Source organism: Solanum verrucosum, unplaced genomic scaffold (genome assembly GCF_900185275.1).
Source record: "Solanum verrucosum unplaced genomic scaffold, falcon-dt-bn FXZP01000112.1, whole genome shotgun sequence".
NCBI lineage: Eukaryota > Viridiplantae > Streptophyta > Magnoliopsida > Solanales > Solanaceae > Solanum > Solanum verrucosum.
The window spans coordinates 245769-261564 of record NW_026020441.1 but is presented as its reverse complement, the minus strand read 5'-3'; the positions used below and the strand labels follow the sequence as shown (position 1 = coordinate 261564).

Here is a 15796-nt window from a genome sequence, read left to right as displayed (position 1 = left end):
ATCAAAGAACAAGTTATAAAGCTACACATCTGTATTATTTGGCACCTTCAAAATTCTCCACATATCGTTAGAGTACAATGTGGTACTGAGAGCACATCATTCCATGCTAAAATGGTCAACTTTGTTGATGCATTGTGTGCCAGACTTGGTTTTAATGAGTCTAACTTTGTGGTGTACTTATTGCATTTTGAGAAAGATAAAAGGATCAATGTTCTTCCCTATCACGTGGGAATCAAGAATGACTTAGCAGTTGGACATTCAAGGCTCAATCACTAGAAAGTTGAAGTGCAACAGGTATGTGATCATGATTTTCAAAAACAATTCGGATCCATTACATAGTATATTGGTGCACCTGTTAGTTATGCACCCATACCAACCTCGTGTTGGTTGATTTTTGTATTAGTAGTTCTGCTAATGACGAGGTTGTCAAACTCAGTAATTTGATTAAGAATATGCATTTACTTTTGACCCAGGTAGCAACTTGATTGGCTTAGAATATATGATTGGTTGCATGATTTTGTCTCATTGCTTAAATAAATCCAAAGCAAACTTGAATTTTGCCTTCCGGATGTTTATAAAGCTGAATAAAGAAGAGTACATGAATCAAGAGGAGGGGACTTTTCGTGCTGTTAAAGTCGTAAGAGAATTGAGAAATGCTTTTGGCTGGGGCAATTGGTTCAGAAAAGTTAGTTTACAATTGAATTTTCCACAATTTATGTTTGCTCTTGGACTAGTCAGATTTCCTTGTTCACATGGAGAGAATTATATATTGATGAGGGAAGCACTTAAAATGATTTTGGTTCAAGCACTAACCAAAGAAAGCCAGAGGTCACTACATTACATAAACGACGTGTCGCCAAGGAAGCTTTTGAATTCCTTTAAATCTTTCTTTATGAAAATTGCAGCTGATTCCACACTAGATCAAGATGTTTCAACCTCTCTTTGCAAAAAGAATATTGGTTGTCAAGGTTCTGGAAGGGTATAGTATTTTGAAACCTAGTGAATAGAAAATATATTGTGCTTTTTCATCCATTGCTTGTAAGCGGCCCAACCAAGAGACAGTGCTATGTTGGTGAAGTCCTTTCTGGTTCAAAACTGGTGAAATGTGGGAACGTAACATTTGTCAGAATGCTTGTGCAGTGGACAAAATTACCTATTGAGGATTCAACTTTGGAGGATTACAAGTGTTAGCCCCATTGGATCGATTGATTTTAATAATGAAATACTTAACCAATATGTGAATAATTGCAAGCCAAGAATTCAAAAAGAAAGAAGTCAAGCATACAACACCCAAGCACCATTAAAGAAAGAAAGAGATAATATGTGATCACCGAAGAAGGAAGATCATCAATCAAGGGATACAAAATCAATTCAAGATAGCCACAATCCTAGCGTTCGACTAGGATAAATCAAATCTAGAGATTGACAAAATCAACATCAATGGTCAACGAGATCAACCAAGATTCAAGACAACAAGAAGATCTTCAAACGAAGGAAGAAAATCGATTTGCTCATGCACATATCTGATACGGACATGACTCAGAAAATCAATCAAAATCAAGGACTCAATCGAAGATCCCTGATTTAATCACCCTTGGGTTTTCCTTAAAAGAGAAGTGCTCCAATACTATATGTCTCTTAGTTGTAGTCGTGAAGTATGCACTTTACTTGAACTTGTACTGTTGTCTTCTATTTTCTTTCATAAAATCTTTGTATTATCGTGAGCATACAATTGAAAAAGAAAAGAGAAAGAAAGATCTGAGTGTAGGTTATACATGTAGAGGTTGTGTCAAGGTAGAACATCTGATTTGCATATCAGACAAGATTCTTAGTCGAAATAATTTGTACTATCCAAGTTCTCATCAAGCTCTTAAGGAAATCGTTAAAACCCAAGGGGACTGGAAGTAGGCACCACACTGGTATTCTGAACCAGTATAAATCTCTCTGTCTTTTACTTTCTCTTTTTACTCTTATCTTTCACTGTCTGCAGGTGACTCGACTATCTCATACACAAAGTCGACTAAAGGAATTTTTAATTCACCCCCTATTGACTTTCAGTTGGTATCATAGCAGGTCTCACAAATCAAAGTGTTTAACCACAGTTGCGCAAACATCTATGTCAAACTACCGAATCCCTAGTGCTCTCTTTCAAGATGCTCATTCCTCAAAATGACCTCCCTATTTTAACGGCCAACATAACTCTCATTGGAAAGACAGATTTAGAATCTTCATTTCCTCAAACGATCTACAAGGATGGATAGTTATCAAGAAGGGGCCAAAGTCAATCCTTGATCTCACTAGAAAGGATGACACTAACAAGCCATTTGATCCAAAATCCTTTGACATTACAAAGGAACAACAACATGTAATCCAAACTAATTCTAGAGCTATAAGTTTGTTATATTGTGCAGTTAGCGGAGAAGAATACGAAAAGATCTTTACATGAGAAACTGCGAAAGAGATGTGGGACAAACTTAAAGTTACTTATGAAGGAACTAGCAATGTTAAGTAATCTCAAATCAGTTCACTGGTAAATGAATATGAACTATTCAAAATGGCAAAAGATGAAAACATTGGGAAAATGTTCTCGAGAGTTAGCAAAATTGCCTGCGAGCTCAAATCCTTGGGAATGATAATTTCAAATGGACTACAAGTTAGGAAACTCATCAGAAGTCTCCCAAAAGCATAGGAAACCAAAGTTGCTATCTTTGAAGATGGAGATCTGGAGAAAATGACTTACGATGAACTGAGAGGAAATCTTATGGCCTATGAATAAAACCATATTAATAGACACCACAAAGATGATAAGAAAAAAACTGTATCTTTCACTGTTGAAGTTGAAGAGGAGATTGATGAAACTCAAAGTGAAGGAATTGACCTCATAAACCAAGGAGTTAGACAAATGCTTAGACAAAGGCCTCAACAAGAGTTCAAGAGCAACGAATACTAAAGAAATGATAATCGATGCTACTACTATGGAAAACCAAGACGTATCAAACAAAATTGTCTAGAAAGGAAGAGTAGAAATAATCGAAGAAATGCATATCCAAAAAGTCTCAGAGCCTGGAGTCAAGGAGAAACATCTGAAGATGATCATGATGAAACTACTAACATATGCTTCATGGCACTAGGGTAATCAAGTGAGGTAAGACCTAGTAACTTCTCAAATTGTAATGATTTGCAAACCTATTTGGATATGGTTACTCATGAATTGCAGAAAGTTATTGATGAATATAACAAAATTGCTCAAGAGAAGAAAGACTGACAAATTCTTCTAGAAGCAAGTCATATTGAAGTTGACTTACTATTAAAGGAACTTGACGAAGTAAAAATACAGTTAAACAACATCAGGAAATCACCCAGTCACAGCTCTGTTAGATCTAACAAAGTTACCCTAAATATCTCTCATAAGTCCTCCTTTTATTCGGCTGGACCTTCCTTTCAAATTACATGTTTTTCTTGTGGTGACATTGGTCACAAATCATTTAACTGTAAGATATATTCTTTTGGAAAATGGATTTGGAGACCAAAAGTTACGATACTAATCATCAAGGACTTAAGAATACTTGGGTACCTAAAAGAAATTAATTTAATTGTCTTGCAGGAGCAAACCAAGAAAACCTACAAAAAGGGAATATCGGTAATAGATAATGGATGCTCCAGATAGATATACAAAAGAAAGAAAATTTCAAGACAATAAAAGACCTTAATGGAGGGCATGTATGATTCAGAGATAATGGAAAAGGAGAAATAATAGGAGTCAAATCGATCACTCTGAGCTCATCATGCAATCTATGAGAAGTATAACTTATAGACAGACTCAAACATAATTTTCTCAGCATCACTCAACTATGTGATGATGGATTCAAGGTCTCTTTTAACACTACAAATTGCACCATCAGGCATACAACTAAAGACATCAATATTATTGGAGATCGAGTGGACAATATCTATGTTTTGAATAACATCAATTTACCCAATCTCACATGCCTCACTGTTGTATCAAATGAATCTTGGCTATGGCATAGAAAACTTGGTCATGCAAGCATGCACGCTCTTGGAAAACTATCACGACTTGAATTAGTTATTGGACTTCCAAAATTAAAATTTGAGAAGGATCATATCTATGATGCATGTCAACTTGGTAAGCAAACTCGTTCGCCGTTCAAAGTCAAAGATATTGTAAGTACTACTAAACCCCTTCAAATCTTGCATACAGACCTATTCGGTTCCACTCGAATCGCGAGCATTGGTGGTAAGAAATATGAATTCGTAATTGTAGATGACTTTTCAAGGTTCACTTTGGTTATCTTTTTTTCTCATAAGAACAAAGTGTTTGCCAATTTTGAAGTATTTTATAGAAAAGTCCAAAGAGAAGCAGAATACTTATTTCTACAATTCATAGCGATCATGGTGGAGAATTCAAAAATAAAGCTTTTGAGGAATTATGTGATAAAAAGGGGTTCATTCAAAATTTCTCATCTCAAATCACCATAGAAAAATGGCGTAGTAGAAAGAAAAAATCGTTAATTACAGAACACAACCAGAACTATGTTGCTTGATCGCAGCTTTCCAGATCACTTTTGGTCTGAAGCGATAAGTACTGCCTGTCATATTATAAACAGGTACCTCATCAAGCCTATACATAAGAAAACTCCATATGAACCATGGAGAGGTGAGAAACCCAATATTAGCTATTTTCATCCTTTCATATGCAAATATTTTGTTCACAACAATGGTAAGAAAAATCTCGGTAAGTTTGATCTAAGAAGTGATGAAGGAATATTTTTAGGGTATGCACATGTCAGCCGTGTTTTTTGAGTTTTAATAAAAGAACCTTAAGCGTTGAAGAATCTATTCATGTTATTTTTATGATACTAACCCAAGAATATATGAAGTAGAAACTACTGACGGTGAAACTACTACAATAGATACAGAAAGCTGCACAAATGCCCCTGTTCAAACTACTTCAGAAGAGTCAGCTATCCTAGAACCAAAGCCGACTATCCCAGATGATAAGGCTGGTATTCCCAGAGAATGGAGACATAATGCTAGCTATCAAAACGATTTCATCATGGGAAAACCAAATGATTCGCTGCAAACTAGAGCTTCATTGAAAAAGCAAGCTTCTGTGGCACTTGTCTGAGATATTGAGCCAGAACGTATAAATGAGGCAATGGAAGACGAATCCTGGAAAGAAGAAATGAAAGAAGAACTTGATCAATTCGAACGAAATTAAGTATGGACTCTTACCAAAAGACCAAAGAACTGCTCAGTCATTGGAACTAAATGGGTCTTTCTAAATAAACTCAATAATGATGGAAAAGTCATCTGTAACAAAGCAAGATTAGTAGCTCAAGGATACTCTCAACATGAAGGTATTTATTACGATGAAACTTTTGCACCATTAGTAAGGTTAGAATCTATTCGAATTGTTAGAGTTTTTGCATCTTTTAAGTGCTTCAAACTTTTTCAAATGGATGTGAAAAGTGCTTTCCTAAATGGTTTTATCAAAGTAGATTTTTTTGTTAAACAACCTCTGGGATTTGAAAACTATTCCTGATTATGCTACAAACTCTCTAAAGCACTTTATGGTCTCAAGCAAGCTCCCAAGGCTTGGTGTGAGATATTAAGCACCTTTTTACTTAATAATAATTTGCAAAGAGGAAAAATTTATACAACTCTTTTTATACAAAGATCTGACTCTTTTATTCTCATAGTTCAGATTTATGTTGATGATATTATATTTGGAAGTTCTAACCACTTTATGAATTAGATCTTTGCTAATCTTATGAAGGGAGAATTCAAAATGAGCCTAATGGGAGAGCTCACTTTCTTTCTCGGATTACCAATTAGATAGTCAGCAAATGGAACATTTGTCATTCAAACCAAATACACAAAGGAACTGACATAGCCATTCGGACTAGAAAAAGGAAAAGCTTTCGGAACTCCCGTGAGTCTTTCCACTTGTCTCAAAATAGATGCACCACGAAAAGATGTGGATGAAAAAAAATGTATCGAGGGATGGTTGGATCTCTACTTTATCTAACTGCCAATCGACCAGACATCATGTATATCATGTGCAAATGTGCACGTTTTTAATCGGCCCTAAAAAAATCACATCTCACTGTACTAAAAAAATCATTCGTTATCTTATTGGAACAATAGACTTGGATTAAGTTACCCTCACTCATCTCACTTTGATTTTATTGGATACTAAGATGCTAATTTTGCAGGTGACAAAAATGGTCAAAAAGCACTAGTGGAACTTGCCAAATTTTGGGTCAATCCCTGATCTCTTGGAACAGTAAGAAACAAACTTTGGTTGCATTATCTACTACAGAGTCCGAGTATCTAGCCGTTGGAAGTTGTGGTACCCAATAATTATGGATGATGCATCAACTACTTGATTATGATCTTTCTCATGAAGTTGTTCCTATTTTTTGCAATAAAACCAGTGCCATTAGCTTATCTAAATATATTGTGCATCATTCTAGGGCTAAGCATATTGATATCAAGCATGATTTTATTCAAGATCATATTGAAAATGGTGACTTTTCTTTGGAATTTGTTGATTATGAAAATTAATTAGGTGACATTTTTATAAAACCCTAGCTTGAAGAAGGATTTTGTTTTCTCCGTAATTGTCTCGGTATTACCTCTTTTAATTAGTGAGATTTCTTTTCCTTATTTGATTAGACTTCTCAGCTGTTAATTATTACTCTGTTCCGCCCTTTCCTCTTCTCCATAAAACCTTTCCTTTTCGACATGTCACTTCCTTTCTCGACTCTTCCTTTTCCTTTGTTAAACTCTTCTCCTTCTTCACTCTCTCTCTCTATTTATTTATTTATTTTTCCTCTCTTCTTCTTCTATCTCATCATGCCTAGAACTCGTTCAATGGCTTCTTTGAAAAACTCTGACTTTCACTCTTCTGGGTTTTTCAAGGTGAATATTTTGTCCTCTTCCTCCAATATATCCGTTGGCTCTTTCGTCTCTCTTTCTTCCAAAAGGAAGCCTCGTCAGTTAAAAAGAAGGATCGGCTCCGACCATGCGCCTCTGAATCTCTCTCTCCTGAAGACATGCAAAGGTTGTTGAACAGAAAAAACAGGTTTGATAGCTTCAAGTCTCGACCCATTGTTCCCGTTCGGGTGATAAATCTTAGTCAACTAAGGGACTCTCACTGCCCAGTAAGTTAGTTTCTTAAAGCTCAGAAATTGTTTTTGTTGTTTAGTATTTGTGGCCTTGATTTCTTTAGAGAAGCTATTTGTTTATTCTATGCAAATCTTCGTGTTTCTAACTACAATGGTGAGTTCAAAACTCTTGTAATGGGTAGTCGTATTATTTTCAATGAACTGTTGTTTGAAGATGTTTTCAGTACTAAATTCTCTGGTGTGATTCTGTACATAAATGGCACATGGCTGATGATTTTAAGGTATCTCTGGAAGGTGCTAAGATAGTCGTGGCTGAACTCGATGCTGATTTGTCTGATTTTGGACCTCTATCTATTTATTTTGAACATCATATTCTGGCACATATTATTGCCACTACTCTCATTCCTAGAAAGGCTCTCTCAGTATCATATGTACTCGGGATGTGTTTGTACTTTACTATTTGCAGAAGAAGTACCGCATTAACTTGGCGGTTTGGTTCAAAGAGTATATTCTGGAAAGTGCTGAGGATTCAAACACTTCTGCCTGTTTACCTTATAGGCTGCTCATCTCATGAATTCTAGTGGATCGAGTGGTGGACCTCTCTATGTTTAAACCTATTGAGATTAATCCTACTTATGAGTCTCACACCTTTTCATGTATGGGGTATGTGTAGGTGGGAAGCAAATGGGTGAAAAAGGACTTCGTTAAAGCCAGGGCTGATTTTGTCAAGCCAACTAAAATCTCTGTAGATTCGACTACTCTCCTACTCCAGGACACTGATGAACTCAAAACTCGCATCCTTGCTGCGAAACGCGGGCTGGAGACACTTCAAGATGTTGTTGAGAAGGTTTTTGGCCTTCAGAAGGATACTTGTACAGATGTTGGTAAGTCGCGCATTACAATAAAAGGGATAAAACAAGAAGGAATCTTGACTGTCAACAAGTTGATCAAGCAAGTTGATTCTCTCACGAGCGAAGTCAACTCTTCCAACACTGATCTTGTCATCTTTGTCTAGACTTCCTACTCCAGCCTTTCCAAAAATGTAAAACGCTCCTAGAATTCCTTCTATAGGAAGGTTATTAACACCCTCAAGTACTTTCTGGGTAAACACTAGCCCTCTGCTCCTATCTTTTTGCGACTCCTGAACATCTTTTAAAGGGTTATGTCCCTTTTTTTCTGTTTCTTTTGGGTTGTATATTCAAGGCTTTTTTCCTTCCTACTTTGGTTTCCTTTATTTGCTACTGCTTTTTATGATTATTGTGTGTTCTCTCTTGCTCTTTCATTTTTATTATGCCAAAGGCGGAAAATTGTCCCACAATTTTATAGACAGGAAGCAATCAAGACAGGGGGAGCTATACAACTTAAACAAAGGGGGAGCTACAAAAATCCTCTAGACAACCACAGACAGAAATATATTAGGGAAGTTTCACTATCTCTTTAATTCTCTATGCTAAATTGTGAATTAGTTGTCATTAATAAAAAAGGGGAGATTGTATCCCCGGAGGATCGAGTGATTTTAATAATGAAACACTTAAAAAATATGTGACTAATTGCTGGCCAAGAATTCAAAAAGAAAGAAGTCAATCATACAACACTCAAGCACCATTAAAGAAGGAAAGAGATAATATGTGATCACTGAAGAAGGAAGATCATAAATCAAGGGGTACATAATCAATTCAAGATAGCCACAATCCTGGCGTCTGATTAGGATAAATCAAATCTGGAGATTGACGAAATCAACATCAACGGTCAACAAGATCAACCAAGATTCAAGACCACAAGAATATCTTCAAACGAAGGAACAAAATCGATTTTCTCATGCACATATCTGATATGGACATGACTCCACAAATGAATCAAAATCAAGGACTCAATCAAAGATCCTTGATTTAAACACCCTTGGGCTTTTCTTAAAAGAGCAGTCCTCCAATACTATAGAAACCTCTCTTAGTCGTAGTCTTGAAGTACGCACTTCACTTGAACTTGTATTGTTGTCTTCTATTGTCTTTCATAAGAGCTTTGTATTCTCGTGAGCATACAATCGAAAAAGAAAATAGAAAGAAATATCTGAGTGTAGGTTATACAAGTAGTGTGTCAAAGTAGAAGATTTGATTTGCATATCAGACAAGATTCTAATCAAAATACTTTGTACTATCCAAGTTCTCAACAAGCTCTTAAGGAAACCCTTGAAACCTAAGGGGATTGGAATTAGGCACCACACCAGTGTTCCGAACCAGTATAAAACTCTTTGTTTGAGTCCTACTTTCTGTTTTACTCTTATCTTTCTCTGGTATACTAATCTGCAGGTGAGTTGGCTATCTCATACAGGAAGTCGACTAAAGGAATTTTTAATTCACCCCCCTATTGACTTTCAACAAGTATATTAAGGCAAAATTTCCATATTTTGATTCCTAGATCCTTGAGGACAAGGATCATATTCAAGGGGTAGAGTGTCATGAGTTGGGGTTTATTAGAATTTATTCATAATAATTTCCACGTATAGGGTCAAGATTGATCGTGAGTTATTGAGCTTCAAAGGCTGGGATTAGTCAGACTTGCCAGCTCAGCCAATTTGATTACACAGTATATGTAACCGAATAACAAAATAGAGAGGGCATGAATTTGCACGGTATCTTCTTCTCCAAAATTCTTCTCCTTCTATCCAATTTCTTCATTCTCAATCTCTTCTAAATCTCTTGTATTTCTCTTCTATTTCTGCAGATCTATCAAGCTATGGAGCTAATATTCGACTTTCTCATTTTATGTTATTACTGTTATTAGCTAAGCTTGTAGTTCCATTCAGTTACCAATATAATTGAAAATCATTCCAAAAACTACTTTGTTATTTCAAATCTATTTGGGATCATTACATACTATTTGAGGCCCTATATGTTTCTTGAATTCGATGTAGACAAAAGAAACTTTGGGTGGCCTTGTGGTTGAAAGGTACTTGTCTTTCCCTAAATCCACATGACTGGAACTCGACAGAAGATGGAAGAATACGAGGCTACTGGTATGAGGTATGAATCCATCCACCAATCTATCAATTTAGCTTATAACAAATCTTCTTATTGGGGTTATTATGTATGAAGTATAACTTAGTTAGAGTTGAATTGTTATAAGAAAACTTGGAATTTGTGGGCATGCCAATTGAAAAACCACAAGTATCGACTATCGTGAAATAAACACTTGATCCTGATACCTTGGGGTTGGTCCTAATTTACCATGGCAAGGTAATAGTACTTTGTAATCGTTTAGAGGTGTTTGTTTTACATTTAATAGCCCTGATGGAGAAACAATTCTTAGTAATCTTGATATGGCTTTCCTATTTGTGTCTGCCATCAAAAGATATATCTCAGGTCACGTAAGCTACAAGATGGAATTGATAGTTTTTTCTACCATGGAAACATTGAGAACAAATTTATCTACTACTCTTTTTGGACTTGGATATTGGGGAAACATCCATAGTTTCTATCACTATCTGACTATCCAAACAGTTGTTGGATTGTTCCAATCCACTAGATGTCCTTCAGTAGTTGCAATGATCGGGAATTAGTTTTGAAAATAAGAGGTTACTTATAATGGGTATTTAGAATGCTCACACTTCTGTTGGGAGTATTACGGGGTCATTAGTCACGTCAATATTATTAAAATACTGATGGGGATGGTCAATGATTGTTCCTGGTATCCTTATTTCTTTTAGTGGCATGATAGTGTTCCTCTTGTAACCGTTCATCTGAAATCTGTTAGATGTAATAAAGATGAAGTGTTATCTCTAGGAAAGAAGACTGGGAAGTGAATGAACCTCTCTCGAGATCAAACAAAGAAGAGGAATCATTTGTCGGTTTTAGTGAAGCACAGAGGATTACAGGAGTTGTGCCATTTACTCTTTGCCTATTTTTGGTGGCTTACACATTTATAGAATGTAGCGTCCACTAGTGATTACTAGACCAGGTCCCATGACAGAATATAAATGCAGAAAAAATATTGTAAGGAAAAACAAACACAATTGTTTTTATGTGGAAACCCCCTTGCTCAAGGGAGGAGAAAACCACGACATGTACTCACAAGATTTCCAACTAAACACCATTTCACTCAAAACGGAGCAAAGATTCAGATTACAAACTCTTGTAACCTAGGAATCAAAACTCATTAATACCTTCCCCCTTATTGTAGTAACTCTACTACCAGTAATAACTAAGCAATAACTCTATTTCCCACTAAACAAACTAGCTCTAGTTGATGTAGACTTTTTAAGAACCAAACGTAGATAACTCTAGCTAATCTTTGTTGTGTTCTGACATGAAGCACTGATCTACTTCCTTTATAGCTTAGGAATAGATCTTCCAAGATTTTTCACTGAAAATACAAGCTCTAGCAACAACTAAGAACAAAGATAACTCTATTAAGTCCTGTGGCTGTTCTTGAGAAATATTCCGTTAAGAGAGGCTTTTGCTTTTTAAAAATTCTATTTTGCATAAACTTGCTTTGTGATAAGTGAGAATGGACATATTATCTTCATTTGTCATATCATCATAGAGTGTATAATAAACTCTATAATGATCATATAATACTTAGTGTTGTAATATATGCGTCCACTATTCTTCAACGGACCAGGTCCCTTGACTCAACAAGAACAGTAACTGAAATAAATGCAAAAAAATAAATAGCTCAAAGTAAATCAGGCATAAGGATTTTACGTGGAAACCCCCTTGCTCAAGGGCGGTGAAAACCATGACCTACACTCACATGATTTCAACCCAAACTCCATTTAACTCAAACAGAGCAACAATTCAGATTACAAACTCTTGCGACCTAGGAATTTAACTCTAAATCCCTTCCCCCTCAATGTAGCAACTCTACTACAAAGAAAGAACTAAGCAATAACTTTATTGCCCACTAAACCACCTAACTCTAGATGATTTAGACTTCAACTAAGAAACAACTCTGCTTCCCACTAAACCACCTAACTCTAGATGATTTAGACTGCAACTAAGCAACAACTATGTTTCCCACTAAACCATCTAACTCTAGATTATTTAGACTTCAACTAAGCAACAACTCTGTTTCCCACTAAACCAATTAAATCTAACTGATTTAGGCTTTTTGACTGAACCAAAATAATGATCTAATTCCTTTATAACACAGGAATAAATTTACAATTTAAGCACATAAGACAAAAGCTTATCAACAAAAACGCTTCAGCACTCTATCAGGTCCCTTTGTTGAGCATGAGCAATGTTCATCCTTGAAGATGGCCTTTTCTTTTTTGAGCTTATGAATTTTTAGAAATTCACAACTTTGTTTGCCAAAACTTGAGTTTGTGTTTTGGAGAAGAGACTATTATCAAAATGGACACAAACCCTTGGGACGAGGCCATTGGCTGAGAGCGTGTTGTTCTGAAAAGCTGTGCACCAACCACATCAGAGTTGGTAGCTTTTTGAAAGTTGTCTTTTCGTCCTTTTCACGTACGCAGTCTTTCCGGGACCAGGTCCTTTCTTTGTTCTTTGATGCTTGAGTTCTTGAAAAAGACTTGCTAGCTCTCTATCTCTTTTTGAATGAATAATGTTGTTTGTTTATTGTTGTATATATCAATTACCAACAAGGGTTTTGACCACTGAAACAAACAACTTCGTCCGCCCTTCCTATTGGTAAAGTACGCTACACATTCACCAACCAATTTGACAAGATAGATGTAAAGATTGATTTACAGTTGTACACCACTTCGAATCTGGATGAGAGCATTCTTCCAGGGACCGGGTCCCTGCATTTGTGAGGATCATTAAAACACCTAAAATATAACACTTAGTTTTCTCTAGCTCTTATTTTCTTCAAGCTTGTTAATTAGTAGAGGTTTGTTACCTCATTAGGATTGGTAAGGTAGGGCCTTGCCCCCCTTGCTTGCACTTATTCACGTTGAGGATTTTATCTTATTATTAATAAAAGGCCGCTAGATGCCTGTCTAGTGGTATAAATTTGATTTATAAAAAAAGAATGGACATATTATAGGATGCACACAAAAACGCAAAACATTCTCATTGGCTAAGGACCTGCTTGAAATGGGAGCCGCGCACCAACCACAATAGGTTTTGTAGGCTTTTGGCCAGCTATAGTCTATTCCTGTACGGAGCTCACAGTTTCACCTGGGATCAGGTTAAAAGTTTACTCAATCATCAAAACTTCATATCAACATCAAAATAACATACATTTCTCTATTGTGGCTGCCGTACTACACTAACTGTTCCATGGTTCAAAACTGCAAGAAAGGTCAAAAGTATTGTTGCACTTAATTTGCTAAACTGATTGAGAAACATAATGATCAAATTATAACGTTCTAGACTTGGGACACTAGGAAGCCATATGAACAGGTTGCTAAGATTAGAGTACACTGGTTGTACATCTCCGTTATTATGCTGGTAAGTGAGAAATTCAATTGGAAAGAAAGTACACTACATAAAAAATGATCATTAGCGGTAATTAATTTTTAATTACCACTAAATATGTATTTTTAGTGGCAATTAGCACTCTTTGAATATGTCCCTAAAGCCTTTAGCGACATCGGTTCTAATGGCACTTAAGTACTAATGCCGGTAAAAACGTTAGCACTCTTTATTAATGTCTATATGTAATGCTGCTAAAAGTTGTTTTTGTTGTAGTGGTATATCATGAATTATTTCTTCTCCCTGAAAATATTTATGTTCTCATATCAGCTCTACAGGCTGGGCAGATAAAACTCATGGTATGACTATTCCTGCTGAAGGACCATATCGTATTCAAACGTTGCTTGAACTGATTGGATTTGCTGGTCAGATTATCTCATGAAATTTTCTACTCATGTTTTCTTGGCCTACTTTAACTTGTGGGAACAATACCGTGTTAAATGGCAGAGCATACCCCATTATCTACACTCTATGTAGCAAATCTATTGCAGGAGGTAGCATCAAAGTTTTCTCTTTTATTGCCCAAGAAAGTTTTTTTGCACAGTAAGTCCACAAAGTTTCATCTTTTTGGTATGGTATCTGAGTGAATGAATAAGTTTTTTCATTTCAATTTTTTTGGAAATATTCAATAACAGCTGAATTTTTATTACTTCTTATATAACAACAATAACAACAACATATTCAATGTAATTTCATGAGTGGTGATTGGGGAGGATAGTGTATACGCAACCTTATCTCTTACCTTCTAAGGTTAGAGAGGTTTTTATCTTTTTGACAAGAATTGTTATTGCGGCTTGCTACGTGTGTCTCCAGTTAATTGAACAGAAAAATCAATCTCTTCTGAATTGCATTACGTGGAATGTTAACTTTTGAATTTCTTTTATTAGCTCATTCTATTTTTAAAAAAATCTTTGATAAATATGAATAGTAGTAGATAATTTCTCATATGGTTCCAAGGAGATATATGACGGGTTGAAAAGTTTGATAATTTGCTAATTGCAATTAATTCTTGAATATTCTTGAACATATGATTTAGTATCAGCTTGGAGGCAGAGAAACAATAATAATTTGAGAGAAGGGGGAACTGTAAAATGAGTAACTATTAAGCGGATATGCAGAACTTCTACTAAAAGGATATACCAAAAAGAAAAAGAGCCTCTTTATCACTCAAGATCACGACATTTTTAATCGGTTAATTTTAGCACTCCTTTAAAAAGATATATAATGTATCCTTTATTATAATCTATTTTCTATTGTAATTATTGAACTATACATATAACCCAAAGATAAACGGATTATGCCTCTCCGCTTCCAATTCCATTGATATCTGTCCCGTGAGCTAACAACTATTTGAAAAAGTTTGCTAATGTCGATTTCTTATAGAGAAACCATATTGGAGTAGATCTTATTGCAAACTGATGGTAATTGAGTTGTCAAGAAGTCCAGTTTATATTGATAGGAGTTAGTGATAAGTACTTATACTTCTAGAATGTTTTGATGATCTCCTCACAAGTGCAGGGACCTGGTCCTCTGCAGAGTATGTATACTCGTCCAGTTGTCAAAGTGCTGTACAACTGTAAAAGCTGTCTGCGTCAGGAAGTTGGTGAAGCTGCAGAGTACCTCACCAATCAGAAGCGATGAGGTTGCTTGTACGTTTGGTAATAACTTTTCATGGTATATATCACACAACAAACAAACAATATTATTTATTCAAAAAGGAGAAATATTTTCAAACTTCAAAACAACAAGGGACTTGATAGAAGTGTTGAGATTTGCTTTCTGTACCAGCTGCTTTTGTTTGCTTGTAATAATGCTTACATTGTAGGATTCGTTTCGTTGTGATAAGAAACGTTTCAACGTGTGTGAATCATTGTGAGTTCTGAGTTAGAGTTAACTTGGTTCTTACTCTAAAATCTATATCAATCAGGATAAGATTAGTATAGTGGGTAGTGTGGTATCTACTCTAGCTTGTCTAAGTAATAGGAGGTGTTACTTAGAGTTAGGATTAGCAGGCTAATCTCGGTTTGTAACTGGCTTTTACTTTTGCTTAGAGAAGATTAGTGAAAAGCAGTCCTAAAAGTCCTGGCAAGCCAGGTCGTGGTTTTACTCCCTTGAGCAAGGAGGTTTCCACGTAAACTCTCTTGTCAATCTTTGTTTTTCAGCACTTGTTCTTTATTGTTTTAGTTTCAACTGTGCTAAGGGACC

General features: G+C 35.8%; 1 protein-coding gene and 1 pseudogene across 2 annotated transcripts in view; both read left to right on the top strand.

Annotated features, from left to right (window-relative positions):
- Positions 1–15796, top strand: part of LOC125808456 (ras-related protein RABH1e) — a 942753-nt gene that overhangs the window by 773992 nt on the left and 152965 nt on the right. The gene's annotated exons all lie outside the window — the stretch shown is intronic.
- Positions 10122–15232, top strand: LOC125808347 (putative glycerol-3-phosphate transporter 1; annotated as a pseudogene).